The following is a 15,045-nucleotide window of genomic DNA, read 5'->3' as shown; positions in this document are numbered from 1 at the left end:
TGCTTTTCCCTGCCAGACTACGTGTGGTGTATGAGGATCGGACTTTCTTCTTCGACTCGCCTGAAATGGCCGGAGATTGGTTGGACGCTCTGCCACGGAAACGGACCGGCGGGGACTGTGTCACGGGAGTGGACAGTGGCCGGGCTGAGCAGGTATGATGCCCCGGGTGTCAGGTTGTTTTGATTTTGCCCCGGACAATGACTTGTGGCTAACTGCAGTACTGGGGGGGTGGCGGAGGGCCGTTCGGAGCTCTTTCCTCCCTCGGGGTTCTTTTTGTAGATTTATTTTTGATAGGGCGACAGGCACACTGCAAGTTGGGGGGGCTTTGTAAGCTGACACAGGGGTGCAGGGAGGGGGGAGGATTTGGGATGTTGGGGTGGTTGTTGGGGGGGTTTTTCTTGCAAGGCGTAGCAAAGGTTGTCAGGATGGTTTGGTTGTGGCTTTTCGGGGGGGGGTGGAGGTCTCTTGGTGTTTGGGGATGGGGGGTAGGGGCCTAAATATTATTAGCTGGAATGTTAATGGCTTGGGTGATCGTATTAAGAGGGGGATCGTCTTACAATTCCTGAAGCGGACCTCGCCCGATGTTGCCCTATTGCAGGAGACACATCTTATAGGGAATATGTGTTATGCACTTAATAGAAAGGGTTACAAATTCATTGCCCACTCTTGCTTTTCATCGGGCTCCAGGGGGGCGGGAATACTTGTTCGAGCCTCACTGCCACTCGAGGTTGATTCCACCATTGTTGACGATAGGGGGCGGTTCGTAGCTGTGGTGGGGAGATGGGAGGGTAGAACGTTGGTATTGGTTTCTATGTACGTTCCTCCGGCCCTGCAGGCCTCCACGTTTGCGGATCTGGGCAGGGCCTTGTTGGACCTCCCTGAGGGGCTGCTAGTGGTGGGGGGAGATTTTAATGCTGTTGGTTCTGGGCTGCCCGATAGGCACCCGCCCAGGGATACCGGGGGGGCTCAGAAGTGGCATCCTGACTTCATAGACACTTTTGGTTTGGTGGACTGCTGGAGACTCCGGCACCCCACCCAGAGTCAGTATACCTTTCACTCCGGGGCGCATGGTAGTCTCTCCCGGATTGATTACTTGCTCACCCTGGCTGCGCATGCCTCGCTAGTTTCTGAGGCTAGGCATATGGCACGTGGCATATCTGACCACTCGCCGGTGTGGGTCCGTTTCGACATTGGCCAGGTAGGAGAGGGTAGGGTGGCTCCTATTAACCCCTGGTACTTCCGTGACCCCAAGACGCGCAGGGCACTGCTGAAGGCAGTTAATCACTATTTTCAGGACAATCAGGATTCGGTTGATTCGGCGGTGTCTCTGTGGGAGGCGTTTAAGACCGTATTGAGAGGGGAGGCCCTCTCATTGGTGGTGGCCGCCAAGCGACGGAAAGACGCCGAGGTGATACAGATTGAGGATGAGATCGCGGCTCTAGAGGTAACCCTGGAGGAGGAGGTCACAGCGGACACTCTGCATAATCTGAGTTTGAAGCAATCGGAGTACAGGGATCTGGCGGAGAATGCTGCCAAGACCCTTAGCAGGGAGCAGCAGGGCCGTCTGTATGACGTTGGGGATAAGGCCGGGAAACTGCTAGCTTGGTTGGACAAAAAAGAGCGGGTCAATAGAGTGGTGCCGGAGTTAACGATGGAAGAGGGAGAGGTTGTTACTGACCCCGAAGGTATAGTCCAGCGTTTCTCGGATTATTTTCGTGTAGTGTACACCTCGGTTTCGGACAGGCCGACTGCGGACTCGTGTGACCTTTTGCGTGATATTGCTCTGCCCTGCCTTTCTGACGTAGATAGGGACGACCTAGATGGTGATATAACGGTTGATGAAGTAGCGGGTGCTATTCGGGCGTTGAACTCGGGTAAGGCCTCCGGTCCGAATGGTTTGCCTATTGAATTGTACAAGCTTTGTCCGGATAAGGTCGCTCCTCACCTGCGCGCCATGTTCGTGGAGGCGTGGGTGAATGGGTCTCTGCCGCTTGATCAACGACTGGCAACCATAGTGGTGATACATAAGGACGGTAAGCCTCGGGACAAGTGTAGTTCCTATCGGCCGATATCGCTTCTTAATGCTGAGCCGAAAATCCTCGCTAAGATCCTGGCGAACCGCTTGGTCCGGGTGCTTGAGGATTTGATCCACCCGGACCAATCGGGCTTCATTCCGCATCATAACACTGCATTAAACCTTAGGCGTCTCCATGGGGTGATTGCCAGGGCGGGCACGCTGCGGGAGCCGGCTATTGTGGCGTCTCTTGACGCCACAATGGCGTTTGATACGGTGGAGTGGGCATACCTGTGGGCTGTGCTAGCCAAGTTCGGCTTCGGGCCTGGTTTTGTGGACTGGGTGAGGTTGCTTTACGAGGGTCCCCTTGCTAGTGTTGTGGTAAACGGGAGGGCGTCCAAGCCGTTCAAGCTTGGGAGGGGCACCCGGCAGGGTTGCCCCCTGTCGCCTTTGTTGTTCGCCCTTGCTCTTAAACCGCTGGCGGCGTGGATACGATGGCATCCGAGTATACGTGGGCTTCGATGGTCGCCCGACCACGAGGACCGTATCTCACTTTACGCCGACGATATCCTATTATACCTCGCCTCGCCCCAGAAGTCTCTCATAGTGGTTTGCGACGTCTTGACTTCTTTTGGTAGGAACTCGGGCCTTGTTATCAATTGGGGAAAGTTATATCTGTATGTTTTGTGTGGCGATGTTCCGCCTGTCCCCCGAAACTGTTCGATCCAGATCGCCCGGCAGGGCTTCCGGTATCTAGGGATTTACATCTCCACTGACTCCATCTTGCGATATGAGAAGAATCTGCTCCCCCCCTGGCGCGTCTGCGGCGGGATGCGGCGGGCTGGCAGTGGTGGCCGCTCTCCCTCCTCGGGCGCGCCGCGTTGTTTAAAATGATGTCTCTTCCCCGTTTCCTCTATGCCTTGCAGAATACCCTTGAATGGGTCCCGACTAGTTACTTTCGAGAGGTCGAGAGCCTCCAGTGTTCGCTATTGTGGGACGGGCGGCCGCGCATAGCGATCGCTAAGTTGACGCTCCCGTGGTACGACGGTGGTATTGCGCTTCCGGACATTCGAAGATACTACTGGGCCACCCAGTTGTGCGCGATTAATCATGGTGTCTATGGCTCGGCGTTGAGCCCCGGCTATGCCATGGATCGGTGGTTACTGCGTGGCGGTAATTACCACAGAGCTTTGTACTCGAAGTCGTTGGACTCATCCCTTACGGGGCCCACTGGGGTGGCGGTGCGGGTGTGGAAGTTGGCGACGGACTCCCTGGGTTGGGGGGGCAGGCTTACCCTCGCTACCCCGTTGTTTGATTCTGATATCCTGGGGAAGCTTTGGCATACAAAAGGGTTCGAGAAATGGGATTTGATCGGTATCTCCAGGGTCGGAGACTTGCTGGCTCAGGGCAGGGTGAAGTCCTTTGAGGAGCTGCAGAAGGAGTATGAGCTGGGGAGCACTGAGTTTTTCCGCTATGTCCAGGTGCGTCACGCCTTGCGGTCGGTCCTCGTGGAGGGTGAGAAGGTGCCTGCGTCCTCTCCGTTGGAGGACCGAATTCTGGATGGCCATATGCCGGAGAGCGCGATCTCTCTCATCTATAAGAAGCTGATTAATGTCCGGGCTGACCTTCTTCGGGGGTTGCGGGATCAATGGACTAGGGATGGCCTCGAACTGGATGATGAAGATTGGCAATATGCAGTTTCTTCTCCTAGGGAGGTTGCGATTCCGTCGCGTCTGCGGCTGGTGCAGCTCAAAATACTCCATCGAGTCTATGTGACAGGTCCTAGGTTGGTCCGTATGGGTTTCTCTGAGGAGGGTTTATGTAAGCGAGGCTGCGGCATGGTGGGTACCTTCTTACATATCATCTGGGAATGCGGCGTGATTGTGGAGTTTTGGAGGCGAGTCCATGCAGTGATGGGGGAGGTGACGGGCATTGTCATGCAGCCGGAGGCGCGGTGTTGTCTCTTGAACGTCTGGGGTCCTACCGATCTTGATGACGCACAGACTCAGTGGGTGACCCTGGGGAACATGGTGGCTAAGCGGGACATCGCGCGCCTGTGGGGCTCGGCTGAGCCTCCTGCGCTGGCAGCGTGGAAGGAAAATATGGATTGGAGCATGCTCAGGGAAAAGACAGTGTATTGTGCTAGAGGGCGCCCGTGGAAATGGCATGCAGTATGGGGGCGATGGAACCACTACAGGGGGGACATATGTCTGCCCCCTGATCCGGATCCGCCTGAGGAGCAACTTTCCCCTTGACATTCTTTCCGGCTATGTATTTGTTGTTGATGACTGATTGCCTTTTCTGAGTCTCTGCTTTCCCCCTCCCTCCTCTCATTATAGCGTTGTTTCTGGTGGACGAAATGGGACTAGCTCCCCCTGATGGGCACCCATCATGTGCATTTGAAGCTTATCGCCTTGCTAGTGTTTGGTTTGTGTGTGTGTTTATTTAAAACTGAACCTTTTCTGATTCTCCTTTCAGTGCAGTGCGAACGCTTTTCTGTGTTGCTCAACTTAAGCTGCCGAACCTCCGGGTTGTCGGCTGAATAGCTGTGTTCCGGATTTACTGAATAAAGGTTTTTCAAAAAAAAAAAAAAAAAATTCATTCAGAGCTTTTTCTCTTTTTGACATTAAGGAATGAATACAACCTCTGGACACTCCACTGTCTATTTTAAGGGTGAATCTGTGTGGACAGAATGTAAAGACATCAACCTAAAATTCAAACCAACACTTCTTTTCAAAATACCAAACTCTTATCTTTTCTTTCTTCAACAAATGTTCTAAGGAGTAATTATGGATAAACAGTGTTTCTTCTATGTGGTTCATCAGTCTTTTAGACATTATGCAGCATATTGGAGTAATGTCTTCAAAACGTTCTTCAAAATTAAACAGTCCTTTTACCTTCCCCAAAGGAGTTAATACCACATCTAAATTTTACACTGCCTAATCAAAGTCTGAAACTCAATGGACATAATCCAATTACAGCATCCGTAATTTGAAAGCAAAATATGCCTTTGTAATTAAAAATGACCGCTTTTGTTCCATCAATCACACTTTTGCATACTATTTGTGTAAAAATCTACAGTATGGGATTTTATCTATAGGGATCCTCAGCATTTTAAACATCGTTTGGCCTACCAGGTAATATTGTACAAGATATTATAATTTAAGAAATATTTTCAACATAGGTTTGTTTAGATTAGTGTCGTAACTCTAGATATAACAACTGATTAATGAATTGTAGTGAGTGTAATGCAAATTGTCAAATATTTATAGTGATGTACTGTGCAGTTTTGTTCTTTTTTTTACAATCCATTGATTGTTTTTCCCCCACTGTTTGAGGATGAAGCTTCATACAGCCCACAATTTATGGTGAAGGAGTATGGAAGCTGAGAACAGTATAAAAGAGAAAATGATTCTTGTACTATATTGTAATACAGTGTAAAGGTATAAGTAATGTGCATTGTTATGTTTCTGTAATTTTGAAGATCAAATGCTAACATTTCTTTATGTTCTTTTGATTTTTCAATAGCGGCTGCAGTTGATAGTTGTTAGCTGTCTCAGAACAGTGTTTCTACCACAGACATATTAGTTAAAAATATCCATGGAGAGAGTTTTTAAATATAAACTGCACTTGCCCTAGCTTCCTATTAGTTTGTTTTGCCTATTTTGTAATGACAACTTTTAGTTTTATAGAGAAGTTTTAGAGTCAGTCACACAAAAACTGACTCAATCATTCAGGTACTTATTCATGCAGAGACAAACACAACCAGTCACTTACAGCCTCTAAAACAAATACTCTGTTACCCATACAGTCACTCACACATGCAGTTACTCACCCCTACAGCCACTAACACAATCAATCCCTCACCCATACATCCACTCTCATCATCATTCTATCACCCACATACCCACTCACACAACCACTCACTCTCCTGTATGGCTGCTCACATACACTTGCTCATACAGCAATTCATATACCTTCTCACATACCCATATAGCAACTCATGTTCCCACTGTCTCCCCCAAACAGCCACTGACACACCCACTCACTTATACACACAGCTACTCACACAGTCACTCACTTACCTATAGTTACTCACACACCCTCTCACTCACCCATACAGTCACTAACACGCACACTCAGTCACCCATACACCACTGATGCACTTGCTTACGCACCCATACAGCCACTGACACAGCCACTCCCTTACCCATACAGCCACGCATAACCATTCTGTCACCCATACAACAACTCACTCTCTCATATGGCTGCTGGCACATCTACTTACTCACTTGTAGAACCACTCTCACACCCTCTTACCCACCCATACAACCATTCAAGTACTAATTCTCTTACCCATACAGCCATTGACATACCCAGTCCCTTATACACACAGTTACTCATACAGTCAATCAGTCACCTATACAGTTACTCATACACCCACTCACTAACCCATACAGTCACTAACACACACCCAGTCACCCATACACCTCTGATGCATTCACTCACTCATCCATATTGCCACTGACACAACCATTCCCTCACCCATACAGTCACTGACACAACCACTCACTCTCCCATATGGCTGCTTACGTACTCACTCACTCTCCCATACAGTCACTAAAATAGGTACTAACTCACCCATATAGCCACTGATCACTCACACAGGCACTAACTCACACATACAGCCACTCCCATACCTATTCACTCTCCCATACAGCCACTCACACAGCCTCTAACTCACACAAACAAATGTAAATGTAAATGTGCTAGTACTTATATAGCGCACAGCTACCCCGGACCGGGGTCTCCCGGCGCTGTATTCATACCGCTAGGGAACCCTTCCTGGCTTTCCCTGTGAAATGTCCACTCCTGGGCATCCCCAGGGTGAAGCCAGGCATCCCCAGCGCTGTGGGGCCGTTGTGGAGATTAAGCAAGCTATTGCCCAGAGTTGCAGCGTGGGACCCATGATTAGAATAGGCACTGAGGCGAGAATAACCAGTCCGCGGAATTTATAGCCCGAGACCCTGCCGCGACGGGAATCGAACCCTGGTCCCGGACCAGTGCTCTGCATCGAGGTCTGCCGCTCTAACCATTGAGCCACACTTCTCCACTACAACCACGCACATAACTCTTCACTTACCCATAAAGCCACTAACATAACCACTCACTGTCCCATACACTACAGCCACTCACAGAACCACTCTTTCACCTTTACAGGTGCTCTCACTCCCTCTCACTCACCCATACTGCCACTAACACACCGGCTCATTGACCCATACAGCCAGTGACACATCTACACTCTCACCTATGCAGCCACTCACCTACCCTATTACTCACTCATACACCACTCACACACCCACTCACTCACCCATACAACTACCCACACAGCCACTCAAACACCTATACAGCTACTACCACTAGCGCTCACTCACCCATACAACCACTCATACAGGCACTAACACACATATAGAGCCACTCATATAACCTTTCCCTCACCCATACAGCCACTCTCACAACCACTCACTTTCCCATATGGCTGCTCACACACTCACTCATTCACCCATACAAGCACTCACACAGGCACTAACTCACCATTACAGCCACTCACCATCCAGTCACCCATATAGCCACTCCCAACATGCTCACTCTCCCATACAGCCACTTACTCACCCATTAAGCCACTCACACAGGTACTCACTCACCCACACAACTACTTACACAACACATTCACTCACCTATACAGCCACTCATAGAATCATTCACTCAACCAAAGAGCTACTCACAAAGGCACTAACTCACCCATACAGATACTCATGCACCCTCTCCTCTCAATCACTCATATAAGCACTCACACACTCACTCACTCACTCACTCATACAGCAACTCACACACCCACTTAATTACCCATACAGTTACTCACACACTCTCTCACTCACATATGCAGGACACTTTATCTTTCTTTACCGTAAAAGGTAGTTCTGACAAGAACCTTTTTTCTTCTTTTTTTGTGGAGGAGATTTTCTAACATTTTGTAAGTTTTTATTAAACAAAATGGCAAAGAGGGGGTCCAGAAATGCAAAAACAGTGTAAGCACTGTGCTAAATTATAAAAATAATTAACAAGTATTTTGCCTTGCTGGTTCTAGGATGGAATAGACAGACTGCTCACCAACTATGAGTGTAGTGCTGCCATCAAGGCAATGTGTGCTGACACGCCTTAATTCTACTGCAATTTGTGGGCGACAACGCTCCACTTCAGTATGCACTCTCTCCCCAGAAACAGATAGTGCAGCCATGGATGTAGATGCCCCTCTCCGTCTCTCTCCTTCTGTGTCCCTTTCAAGCAGTTCCTATCATATGTCTTTAAGTGGTACAACATAGAAGTTGTACCACAGGAATATTCTTTGCTTGTTTCTCTTGAGAGGATCTTCTCACACAAACTGCATTTAACAAACTTGGCTACAATCTTGGATTCTCCAGAGGGAATCCTAAAAATATTCCAGGCAATGCTTTGCCTTTTGGAAGTAAACCCCTCATCACCAGAGTCTTGCTGTTGTTCCTTTTGCTCCTCTGGCGGCTGTGGCACATCCTGCTGGTCACTACCTTCTGTTACCGTTTCAATGATAAAAAATGACAGAAAAAAGCCCTAACCAGAGTTTTGTACTAGAAGTACAGGACAGCTCTAAAGAATGATCCAAAAATTAATATAAGATTCAAGAAGAGGGTAATGGGTGGGAACTTCCTTTGAAGATAAATGAAAATTGTCTTCTCCAATTAAATCTTTTTCTTACATAGTGACATGATCTTCATGAATACCAACGTCATCATGACTACTAGCATCGTCGTGAAGACAGGAAATAAACAATTAAAAAGTGCTTTACATTAAAAATGATTAAAAAAATAGATGTTTAACCCCTTCATTGCTAGGCCTTTCCTCCCCTGTGCTAAGCCATTTTTTGGCTATTTGGGGTAGTTTGCGCTTAGGCCCCTGTAACTTTTTGACCACATATGGTATCCATGCCAAATTTGCATCCTTTTCTTCCAACATCTTGGGGATTTTAGAGGTAGAAATTAGCCAAAAGACAGCTACATTTGGTTTTATTTTTGAAAATGCAAAAAAAGGGCTACAGATGAAAGCATCTGTTTTTAATCCCAGCAAATTATATCAACAAAGGGGTTGTGGTGTGGAAATCACCATCTACCCAGCTTTCAGGGACAAGCAGACTTTTGACAGAAAATCAACATTTTTTACATAGTTTTACCATTTTACTGGGATATAGCCTATTTTTGCTATTTTTTATACTTTCAACCACCTTCCCGTTAATGGCAGAAATGAGTATGAAAGCAATGATGGATCCTGGAAAGCTATTCATTTATGGAAAGTAGACAACATTTTGAATTCAGCAAGGGGTCATTTGTGTAGATCCTTTTTTCTTTTTTTAAAAACTTTGTTTATTTGGTTTTGTGTTGAACAATCAGACTTCGGAACATACAACCATTACAGCATTTCGTATTTGGTTGTGAAGGACATATACATGTATCAATGAGGTAGAACCATTGACATTTTCTAGATCTTTAAAGGAACACTATTCATTTGCGATAGCTATTTTGAGGAAGGTTACAATTTGGTACATCTCCTCTATTTGTCGTATACCCCAGTATCATCATTATATTGCTCTGCTTAGGGTGGGCATATAGGACCATAGTAATGTCTGCGGGCTGTGCTCAGTCATTCGACAGTGGGGCACTCATTGCGCTGGAGGCATGAAAAGTGAGTTGCTTAAAAGTCTCTTCTGCAGAGGTACAGTTTTGTATTCTATTTAGGCCTGAGCGGTGAACTTTGCTCCGTTCGCGGAGTTTGCGGTGCTTTCTGCACTCTGCACTCCGCAGAGTGCAGAAAACTCCACTTCGCGATGTGCAGCAGAGATTTTGCCCCATTCACAAAAGGTAAGTTCGCGATCGCAAACATTAAGTTTGCGAGCGCGAGCTGCCGCTTGGGAATACCAGCACAAACAGCAGTTCGCACTGCACTCCGCTACTTGCGGAACTTCGCAGAATTTTTTGTAACTTTGCGGAGTTCTGTGTAGCAAAACTCCGCGAACTATGCCCAGGCCTAATTCTATTGTCTCCAGTGTCAGTTGTCCAAATTCCTGGTTGTATTGTCTAAGGGGTGAATGAGGAGATATGTTTTCAAAGGTTCCGGGATATCTTTGGGCCGAGATGTCAGGGGAAGCAAATCTGCATATTTGAGCATCTGTTCTTGTCAAAAAATCAAGTCTCTCATCCACTCCTTAAACTTGGGAGCCCTGCCTCGTCCCCATCGACATGCAATGTGGTGCTTGGCCATCAATAATGGAAGAGTAACATATCTACCGGAGGGTTTGTCGCCTAGCTCGGTGTACCCTGGTAAGGCCTGTAATGGTGATGGTATGAGTGTTAGTGCAGTCATTTGTTCGAGTGCCAGGAAGACCTGCCGCCAGAAGTCTTCCACGCCCAAACAGGACCAGGCCAGATAGAGGAAATCAGCACTTGCTATGCCACTTCTGTTACATATATCATTGTCTCTTAATTTGAATTCATACATTTTGTCTGGTGTATAATATATACGGTGTAAACATTTTAAATGGATGATCCTAAGTCTACTACTAACTGACACTTGTGCTGTTTGCAGACAGCAGTAGGACCATTGTTTGCCCGAAATGGCACTTCCCAGCTCCTTTTTCCAGTGTGCCCAAGCAGGACATTGCACCATCTGTTGTTGAGTCTGTATAGCATGGTACAGTGTTGAGACAGCGTATTCAGGGGATGTGGACTGTAGTAACATATGAAGTGAGGCTAGTGTGGGAGGTTCTGCCTGGTATGCCAGAGTAATGTCTTTGACACCCTGTCAAAGCCGTACATTTAGAAACACGTCTAGTGGCGTAGTTGCAATGTGTCTGAACATCTGTTCTAGTGTGCGGAAGTTTCCTTTGTGATATAAATCTCCCCAGAACGCTATATTGGCTTTCGCCATGGTTTTTCTGAATACAGTCTCCTGTAACAGATGCATTTGTGGATGATGAAGTAGTGGGAGCAGTGGAGAATAAAGCATGAGGGCTCATAGAATTGGGGTGATTTGGCACCACGCTGTGGCAGTACATGTAACTGTCGTGGTCTCCATCTCACGAGGTTGTGGTGCACTACATATCATACCTGCCAATGGTATTGGGTCGGCTAGCCACTGTTCCACTGTGACTTGTGGCATGTACTTGGGCGGGTGGAACCAGTAGGAGGCATAATAAGCCTGGGATATAATAACTGTGGGAGGATCACCATTGTAATAAGAGAGGTTTGCCCCGCCATTGATAATGGCAGGGAGGTCCAGTGTTTTACGCAGCTAGTAATTTTCTCCAACGCCCTGCCGTAGTTAAGCCGCATGAGTTCCTCCTTATCCTTGGGAATGTGGATACCTAGATATTTGACTTCAGAGTTGCACCACGCTGTGGGAAAATTGAGCGAAAATTGTGTGGCCGCAGAAGTGAGCCGGAATGCTTGTTATTTCCCCCAATTTATGTGAATCCCTGATAGCCTGCCAAAGATAATAAATTCACGCAGGGTGGGATTTAGTTTAGTGTGATGTCATCTGCATAAAGTGAGATGAGTATCTGACGCAGGGGGCATCTTAGTGCCTTATCTTGGTGATGCTGTTGCAGCTTAGCCACTAGCGGCTATACTGCTAGAGCGAAAGCAGTGGGAATAATGGCTCATCCCTGCCGAGTTTCCCTGATGATCGGAAAGGCCTGGGATATCTGCCCATTGATTAGAGCCTTAGCTGTCTGGGACTGATATAGGAGACTCACCCATGACAAGAACCCCGCTGGCATTCCCATGCGCTGCAATATTTCCAGTAAGTAGTCCCATTGAACGGAATCAAACGCTTTTGTGGCATCTAGAAAGACCGCCACTAGCGCCAGGTTGGAGTCTACGTTTTGCAATATGGAGAAAAATGTACGAAGGTTGTGGGAGGTGGCTCGCCCGGGTATAAACCCCGCTTGGTCCGGACGGCCAGTTTGTCCATCAACAGGGACAGCGTATTGGCCATTACTTGAACCAGAATTTTAGCATCACTGTTGATGAGGGAGAGCGGCCTGTAGGAGTCACATTGGTCTGCATTTTTACCCGGCTTGAGCAGAGATGTGATGTGTGCTTCTCTCATAGAAAGCAGAAGTATACCGCATTCTTGTTCTTCTTCATACACTGTCTTTAGGATGGGAGCAAGTTGGTTGATGTATGTGTTATAAAAGTCTATGGGAAGCCCATCTAAGCCGGGAGCTTTACCTGATGTCATATGCATGACAGCCTCTTGGATCTCATCGATTTCAAACGGGCTGCTAGGAACTCTCTTTGGGAGTTTCCCAGCCAGCCCAAGGCTACGTCTTCTAGATACTCGGAGAGCGATAGCGGACCATGTCTACTGGTAGAGTACAGTGAAGTGTAGTGAGTGATAAATGTTGTCAGAATGGCATTAGTGTCTCTATGTCTCTCACCATCTGCGCTTTTTATTTCCATCACGTGATTAGAGAAGCGGGGACAGCGAACTACCCCCTGAAGGACTGGGTTATTCTTAAGACCCAGCGGTGCCAGGGAACAACACCTGAAACCTTCGTGGGTTACCTGTTCTGGCGTACTAAACACAGAGACACGGAACACTTCCAGCGACGTCAGAGATCAGCGTTTATTTACTGCAGGGATACAGAGGTCACAAGAAGTACACAACGTGTAGGTTCTCGGAGACTGCTTCAAATTCGTAGAAGTGGGTCGGTCCTTTTATACAGGTTTTTGCCATAACGCAGTATGGCGAACAAAGGTTACAACTCAGTTCCCACAATAAACTTCAAAAGGGTCGCGTTCATGTCTCAGGGGGGCGGAACATAATTACGACAGTCTTGCCAGTTCCCAACTGTAAAAACATATTTCCTCCGCAATAAACACATTCCATCCTAACCATAAACACATTAAGAGGAAGGACGAAAAACAGATGCAAGGAAAGGACAAGGATGCACAACAGGTTAGAAAAGAGTGTTGGGGCAATAAAGGAAACTTGATAGAGGGGTCAAAGACCTCACGTCTAATGTATGCCTGGCTGAAACAATAGACCGGCGCGGCGAGATGAGCCTCGAGCGGGGCCATATGCCTTAGTCGTGTCGTTTCCCTCATCGTAAAAGTCACCTCAAAGAAACACGTGTCCTTCGTGTAAGCTTGAGAGTCCCAGGGTCACGGAGCGGACAAGAAGCCCGTTCGCTGGCTACCTGAGGGCAAGAAACAAAATGGATGCTGTATCTAAAATGGAACCCGAGGGTCCAGATGAACGAACCCAAAAATGAGACGAACCATACGTGGCTGCATAGCGAAACTGCGTACACCCATTATACTCGTCATTTGCGGTTCGTAGATACCAAACTCATCCATATTCGTTACCACTCAAAACTGCGGTCCCGTGTCATACGGAACCTCAGACCCTCCTTTTGCCCTCATGTAGGCAAGCACTAGTCAAGATCTGAATCTATGTCAATATTCATCAGATCGTTCAGCTGCTGCTGGAACATCATCCTATTCATCAATGTCTCCTTGGTAACAGATGGCCGCCTTATACACGTCGCAGCACATAGGCCACATAAGGCAGGACCACACTGTACACAAAGACAACACGTGAACAGAAACGCTACAACAGCCCCTACGATCATTAGAATCTTCCAACCCCAGGTTGACATTAGGCCCCACAACCATCCTAGGAGCGTCCAATTACCTTCGTCCACGTGTATGGACTCAGAAATCTTGTGCAACTTCGAGATGGCTTGGTATACAGTTGGAGCATTGTCAGGAATAAAAATGCAACAACTTGAATGGATAATTTTACACACACCCCCTCTATCTGCAAGTACAACGTCTAGAACCATACGGTTCTGCAACGTCATGAGTCTATCCGCCTGTAGTTCAGCTGTTAGATTACCAAGGGCATTTGCAGTAATATTAGCGGTCGACTCAACTACACGGGTCAACTGTCTTAGGTTCCTGCTATTAACCATAGGTCCCCAAAACGGCAAGAAACCTTTAAAGAAGTCTCCTGCTTCTTGACCAGCAGTGTCCGCTTTGCTAATAACGCCTCTCACGACTCTAGTTCTGTGGTAGTCTGAAGCAACTGTGAAAGTCGGACGTAAAAGATTCGCAATATAACAGGTACCCGAGAAGTCGCGGGGTAACCATGTATATGCACGTTCATAACATACAAAATAGGTGCCCTTAGCAGTCAGAAAAACAGGGGAGGAGAGCATGGGTAGAACATACGTATCAGTGCAAGCACTGTTCCCAAGTTGTGCTCTCGGATTTCGACCCAAACCTTTCAAGCAGAAATTACCAAGGTGCGGTACAATCCATATCGGGGTCGAGCTCTTAAGCTGTCTATCACCGACTGACGTACTATACTCAGTCTCACTCAGATCCTTATAGGCCTGCACTTCTTCATCTGGAATGAGTGATGCATCAAAAACATCTCTATCCAGATCTGCTATGGCTATCGCCAAAGGCTTGTGGTACGGCCCAGGACCAAAATTGACAGACCGTGGCTCTCGACTAGGGTAGGAATCTAGTGCACTACGGAACATAGTTTGGAATGCTCGAGCTGAACCCTGGGAACTGTAAGGAAGGACCAAATACGGAATACCCCTATCCATAGTGTGTGGCATTAAACCACATACCCAACAATTGGTAGCATTCACCACCAACTGATGCTGATGTAGAAGTTGAACAAAGGAATTATTCATGAATTCCGCACGTCTAACCTGCTCATGCTGAGGCAAAGGATGAAAGGAATGTGGGGAGACAGTGGTGAGGGAACTTAGGTTAGGAGAAAAGGTAGGCAAAACAGAAGGCAAGAACAACGATACTCCAAAATACACTCCACCCACCAATAGCATAGATAAAGTCAGAAACAGTAGAAACACCTGAAACAAAAAACATTTTGTTCGTACAACCCTCCATAACTCTAATCTC

The sequence above is a fragment of the Triturus cristatus genome, chromosome 2_1 (genome assembly GCF_964204655.1).
Source record: "Triturus cristatus chromosome 2_1, aTriCri1.1, whole genome shotgun sequence".
Classification (NCBI taxonomy): domain Eukaryota; kingdom Metazoa; phylum Chordata; class Amphibia; order Caudata; family Salamandridae; genus Triturus; species Triturus cristatus.
Note: the sequence above shows the minus strand (reverse complement) of the source record.